Genomic DNA, 7,121 nt, shown 5'->3' with positions numbered 1-7,121 from the left:
AAAAGGTATTACATTTCCAAAAATATAAAAGATAGAGAATATGGAAAGGGTCAAGAATTTTACTTTAGGCACAGCAAATAAGGGACAACTATAGAAGAGGGATGGTAAATGCAGGACTGAGGGTATTGTATTTAAATATGCACAAGGTTAATGAGCTGACGCACAGATTGAAATTGGCAGGTATGATGTTGTGGGTATCACAGAGAAACAGCTTCAAGACGATCAATGGCTGGGAACAAAATATCCAAGGATAGCTGTCCTATTGAAAGGACAGGCAGATGGGCTGAGAAGGTGGGTTCCCCTGTTAGTAAGAAATGAAATTAAATCAAAACATAAAACGGTATAGAATCAGAAGGCGTAGAATATGTATGGGTAGGGTTGAAGAGCCACAAAGCCAATCAAACCCTGATTGGAGTTATGTCCAGACCCTATAGAGTTGACCAGGATGTGGCACAGAAAATAAATCAGAAACTCGAAAAGGCGTGTAAGAAAGACACTGTTACTATAATCATGGGGGACTTCAATATGAGGGGGAACTGGGAAAATCAGGTTGGTGACAGATTCAAAAAGGTATCATCAAACATCTACAAAATGGTTCTTTTGAGGAAGTTTGTGGTAGATCCACTAGAGAACAGACAATTCTGGATTTGGTGATGTAGAGTCATGGAGTCATACAGCATTCAGTCCAACTCCATGCTGACCCAAACTAAACTAGTCCCACTTGCTTGCATTTGGCCTATATTCCTCTAAACCTTCCTTATTCATGTACCTGTCCCAATGAATTTTAAATGTTGTAACTGTACCTGCATCTACCATTTCCTCCAGCAGTTCATTCCACATATGAACCACCCACCATGTGAAAAAGTTGCCCCTCAGGTGCCTTTTCAATTATTCTCCACTCACATTAAAATTATGCTGTCTAGTTTTTAACTCTCCTACCCTGGGGAAAAGACTTTTGCTATTCACCTTATCTATTCCCCTCATGATTTTATAAAACTCTATATGGTCTGGATAACCCAAATCCTCCAGTACTGGCAATATCCTTGCAAATCCTTTCTGAATTCTTTCTAGTTTAAGAACATCCTTCCTATAACAGTGTGAGCAGAACTGTACGCACTACTCCAAATGTGGCATTACGAATACCTTATATAGCTGTAACATGGAGTCCAAACTTCTGTATTAAATGATCTGAGCAATTAAGGCAAACATCTTCTTCACCACCTTGTACGTCTGTGACACCACTTTCAAGGAACAATGCAACTGAACCCTTATCTCGCTGTTTGACAACACTCCCAAGCTGTGTAAGCTCTACCCTTGTTCTTCTTACCAAAATCCAATGCCTCTCATTTGTCCTAATTAAACTCCATCTGCTAATCCTTGGCACGTTGGCCTAATTGATCAAGATCCATTTGTAATCTTAGGTGTCCACCATACCGCCAACTTTGGTGTTGTCCATAAATTTATGAACAGTGCTTCCTATATTCTCATCCACATTATTTACATAAATGACAAAAGCCAGTGGACCCAGCACAGATCTCTGCAAACAGGCCTCCAGCCTGAAAAACAACCCTCCATCAACACCTTCTGTTTCCTACTGCAAAGCCAATTTTATATCCAACTGGTAAGCTCTCTCTGAATCCCATGTGATCTAACTTTACTAATTAGTCTACCATGAGGAACCTTGTGGACATCTGCCCTTATCAGCCTTCTTGGTTACATCTTCAAAATTTGTGAGACAGGATTTCCCAAGCAAAAAGCCATGCTGACAATCCCTAATCAGTCCTTGTCTCTCCAAATGCATGCAAATCCTATCTCTCGGAATCCTTTTCCATCAACTTGCCCACCACTAACATCAGACTCACTATTCTGTAGTTTCCAGGCAATCCCTTACAGCTTTTCTTAAGTAAAAGTGCAACATTAACCACCTCCAGTCTTCCAGCACCTCACCATGCCTGCAGATGATATAAATATCCCTGCTAGGGGCTCCGAACTTTCCTCCCTAGCTTTTCACAATATTCTGAGATACACTTGATCAGGTCCTGGAGATTTATCTACTTTTATGTCTTGTAAGACCTATTATAGAATCTATTTGTTCTGTAATGTGGACTGGTTTCAAGATATGAATTCTTTTACCCCCCTGAATTCCTAGCTTCCCATGTAAACACTGATGTGAAAAATGTGTTTAGTATCTCTCCTATCTCCTGTGGTTCCACACATAGGCGCACTCGTTGATCTTTAAGGAGTCCTATTCTCTCTGTAGTTGCTCTTTTGCCCTGATGTATTTTTAAAAATCTCTTTGGATCCTCCTTAACCTTAGATGCTAAGGCTATCTCATATTCCTTTTTTGTCCTCCTGAATACCACGTGGGAAAGTGTGAGGTTAGGCACTTTGGTCAGAAAAATAGAGCTTTAGACTATTTTCTGAATGGGGAAAGACTTTGGGAATCTGAAGCACACAAGGGGACTTGAGAGTTTAGGATTCTCATAAGTTTAACATGAGGTTTCGTATGTAGGAAGGCAAATGCATTGTTAGCATCCATTTCAAGAGAACTAGAATACAAGAGCAGAGACATACTGCTGAGGCTGTATATGGTTTTGAACAGACTCCATTTGGAAGATTGTGAGCAGTTTTGGGCTCCCAATCTGAGGGCGGCACGGTGGCACAGTGGTTAGCACTGCTGCCTCACAGCGCCAGAGACCCGGGTTCAATTCCCACCTCAGGTGGCTGACTGTGTGGAGTTTGCACTTTCTCCCCGTGTCTGCGTGGGTTTCCTCCCACAGTCCAAAGATGTGCAGGTCAGGTGACTTGGCCATGCTAAATTGCCCGTAGTGTTAGATAAGAGGTAAATGTAGGGGTATGGGTGGGTTGCGGGTCGGTGTGGACTTGTTGGGCCGAAGGGCCTGTTTCCACACTGTAAGTAATCTAATCTGAATTTGGAGGGGTGCGTCAATACTATGACATTAAGCGGTGTCTATTGTCCTTTTTTTCTTATAAAGAATGATTTAGACAGAGGGAAAGAGCTGTCTGCTCTCAGCCAATAAAGTAAACAGTTTGTGAGGCCTTTTTTTTTATAAAGCTGAAACAATAGATGCAGCCTGAATGGGTGGGGTCAACCTCCCACAGAACCAAGACTTCAGGTTTCAGCTTTCAGTTACAGTTGCCAGTGTCTTAAATTTGGATGTGGAAGCTAATTTTTTTCTCTGTTACAGATAAAAACTGCGGTTCTCTTCCTGCTGCTAAAATTGCCTGTGAAACTATTTTATTGAATTTGTCTTTGCAAAAGGTGTGTATATGGGATGGTAATATATTGGAACAGTTTATGAGCAGTAGTTAATACCTCTATGGTTTTGTTAAGCATTTCAATGGGATTACTATTAAGTCTTTTGTTTTCTTTTGGCTGTATTTTAACTGCAGTGTAAAAATAATGGTTTTTTTTGCTTAAAGTCAAATAGTTTAACTGATTAACTCATTAAGACTCAGTAATGGTTTCTCTCTACCACTCTATGACTTTGCAAAGTAAGGAGGATTGAGAGCACTGCTCTTCCTCAATCATAGGTGTCAGTGGTTGCCATGGTGACAGGTTTTTTTAGATTAGATTCCCTACAGTGTGGAAACAGGCCCTCCGAAGGGTAACCCACCCAGACCCATTTTCCCTCTGACTAATGCATCTAACACTATGGGCAATTTAGCATGGCCAAGTCACCTGACCTGCACATCTTTGGACTGTGGGAGGAAACCAGAGCACCCGGAGGAAACCCACACAGACACAGGAGAAATGTGCAAACTCCACACAGGCAGTCACCTGAGGCTGGAATTGAACCTGGGACTCTGGTGCTAACTACTGAGCCACTGTGCCACCCTGGATAAAACATATCCTCAGGAGTTCCTGGTTTTCACTTCTGAACATCTGGTTGTTATCCGAGAGCATGGATGCAACCTTGGGTTTAGTAGTTGAAAGGTGAACCTATGGCAGTGCAGCATTCCCTCAGTATTGGACTGGTGCATCATCCTCTACTACGTGCTCGGCTTCGGGACATGAATCAACAATGTTCTGACTCAGAAGTATGCAAATGATGAGATATTCCTGGAAACAGAGACTTCTTGCTGGAAACATCTTGGAGGCAGAAGAGTACCATTTGCAGGACACCTCAGACACAATGGGATTTAACTGTTTATGATGCATTATGATGAAGAGCTTGAACAAGAACTCCCTGAATCCTGCAGGCTCCTCACTGTGTGTATAACTTGCAGATTTCCAATTATCTCTGTAACCTGTAGATTCTTGATTCCCTCTGTAATTGATGTGATGAAAAAGTCTTTGTAGCACACAAATTTCTGATTTATATCGTATACAGGACTCTCTGATTAGCGAATCTCCGATATATGAATGGTTGTACTTACAAATGTGATCCCAAACAGGGGTGTAATTTTTAATATCTGACGTACAGGTAGTTCTCCCATAGCACGTGTTTCTACAACACGGATCGGCTATAACACGTTTGCCGAATTTAGACCAATATTCGTAGAACACCAACTTTCAAACCTGTATTGACTATAACACGGATTCTAGCCCCATGAGTTTAAATAGAGCTGGGGTATTGCTTGATTTTCCTACAAAGTGAGATCGCACAGCTACCAAACTATGGCGTTATACGAGAACTACCTGTATAAACATTTCCTGTAATTCGATTCGCTACTTTGTTTGACCCTGCATTGGTTTCTGACTTGTGTACAAACCGACTTGCAACAGACTAGGAATGGAAGCCACTTGTGCAGGTCATTGTATATTTTTAGCAGTACAGACTTAGAGTCATAGAGTCAGAGAGATATACAGCAAGGAAATAGACTCTTCAATCCAACTCGTCCATGCCGACCAGGTATCCTAAATTAATCTAGTCCCATTCGCCAGCGTTTGGCTCATATCACTTCCTATTTATATACCCATCCAGACACCTTTTAAATGTTGTAATTATACCAGCCTCCACCACTTCCTTTAGCAGCTCATTCCACCCTCTGCATGAAAAAGTTGCCCCTTAGATCCCTTTTAAAACTTGCCCCTCCCACCCTAAACTTGTGCCCTTTAATTCTGGACTCCCCAACCCAGGGAAAAAATTGGATAGAGAACGGCTGATTTCCTTTGTCTATTGACCCTATCCATACCCCTCGTGATTTTATAAGTTGCTATAACGTCATCCCTCAGCCTTCACTCTGTAGACGGTGGACAGGCTTTGGGACATCAGCAGATGAGTTATTCACCAAATAATTCCAAGCAGTCTGACATAAGCTTATAGCCTGGGTAATTATGTGGCTGGTCCAGATATGTTTCTGGTCAATGGTAATTCCAGGATGTAGATGGTAATGGTAATGGTTGAACATCAAGGGAAAGTGATTACATTTTCTCCCATTGGAAATAATCTTTGCCTTGGCGCTTCTGTATAGCAATGTTGCTGCTACTTATCAGCCCAAGAGTGGATGTTGTCCAAGGTCTTGATGGGCTGACAGGACTCTTCCAGAAAAATGATGGCCAAGTGGTATTGTTAATGGACGATTAGCTCAGAGACCCAGGTAATGTCATAGAACATAGAACATAGAACAATACAGCACAGAACAGGCCCTTCGGCCCACGATGTCATGCCGAACATTTGTCTGAGCTTAAGCACCCATCCATGTACCTATCCAATTGTTGCTTAAAGGTCACCAATGATTCTGACTCTGCCACTCCCACAGGCAGCACATTCCATGCCCTCACCACTCTCTGGGTAAAGAACCTACCTCTGACATCCCCCCTATACCTTCCACCCTTCGCCTTAAATTTATGTCCCCTTGTAACACTCTGTTGTACCCGGGGAAAAAAGTCTCTGACTGTCTACTCTATCTATTCCCCTGATCATCTTATAAACCTCTATCAAGTCACCCCTCATCCTTCACCGTTCCAATGAGAAAAGGCCTAGCACTCTCAACCTATCCTCGTACGATCTATTTTCCAGTCCAGGCAACATCCTGGTAAATCTCCTCTGCACCCTCTCCAAAGCTTCCACATCTTTCCCAAAATGAGGCGACCAGAACTGCACACAGTACTCCAAATGTGGCCTTACCAAGGTCCTGTACAGCTGCAACATCACCTCACAACTCTTGAATTCAATCCCTCTGCTAATGAACGCTAATACACCATAGGCCTTCTTACAAGCTCTATCCACCTGAGTGGCAACTTTTAAAGATCTATGAACATAGACCCCAAGATCCCTCTGCTCCTCCACCTGACTAAGAACCCTACCGTTAACCCTGCATTCCGCATTCTTATTTTTCCTTCCAAAATGGACAACCTCACACTTGACAGGGTTGAACTCCATCTGCCACTCCTCAGCCCAGCTCTGCAGCATATCTAAGTCCCTTTGCAGCCGACAACAGCCCTCCTCACCATCCACAACTCCACCAATCTTCGTATCATCTGCAAATTTACTGACCCACCCTTCGACTCCCTCATCCAAGTCATTAATAAAAATTACAAACAGCAGAGGACCAAACTGATCCCTGCGGAACTCCATTTGTAACTGGGCTCCAGGCTGAATATTTACCATCTACCACCAATCTCTGACTTCGACCGGTTAGCCAGTTCTCTATCCAACTGGCCAAATTTCCCACTATCCCATACCTCCTGATTTTCCGCATAAGCCTACCATGGGGAACCTTATCAAATGCCTTACTAAAATCCATGTATACTACATCCACTGCTCTACCCTCATCCACATACTTGGTCACCTCCTCAAAGAATTCAATAAGACTTGTAAGGCAAGACCTACCCCTCACAAACCCGTGCTGGCTGTCCCTAATCAAGCAGTGTCTTTCCAGATGTTCATAAATCCTATCCCTCAGTACCCTTTCCATTACTTTGCTCAGCACCTAAGTAAGGCTAACTGGCCTGTAATTCCCGGGGTTATCCCTATTCCCTTCTTTGAACAGGGGCACAACATTCGCCACTCTCCAGTCCCCTGGTACCACCCCTATTGACAGTGAAGACGAAAAGATCATTGCCAACAGTTCTGCAATTTCCTCTCTTGCTTCCCACATAATCCTAGGATATGTTCCATCAGACCCAGGGGACTTGTCTATCCTCAAGTTTT

This window comes from Hemiscyllium ocellatum, chromosome 12 (assembly GCF_020745735.1).
Source record: "Hemiscyllium ocellatum isolate sHemOce1 chromosome 12, sHemOce1.pat.X.cur, whole genome shotgun sequence".
Lineage (NCBI taxonomy): Eukaryota > Metazoa > Chordata > Chondrichthyes > Orectolobiformes > Hemiscylliidae > Hemiscyllium > Hemiscyllium ocellatum.
The sequence above is the reverse complement of the archived record's forward strand: the minus strand, read 5'-3'. Positions refer to the sequence as shown.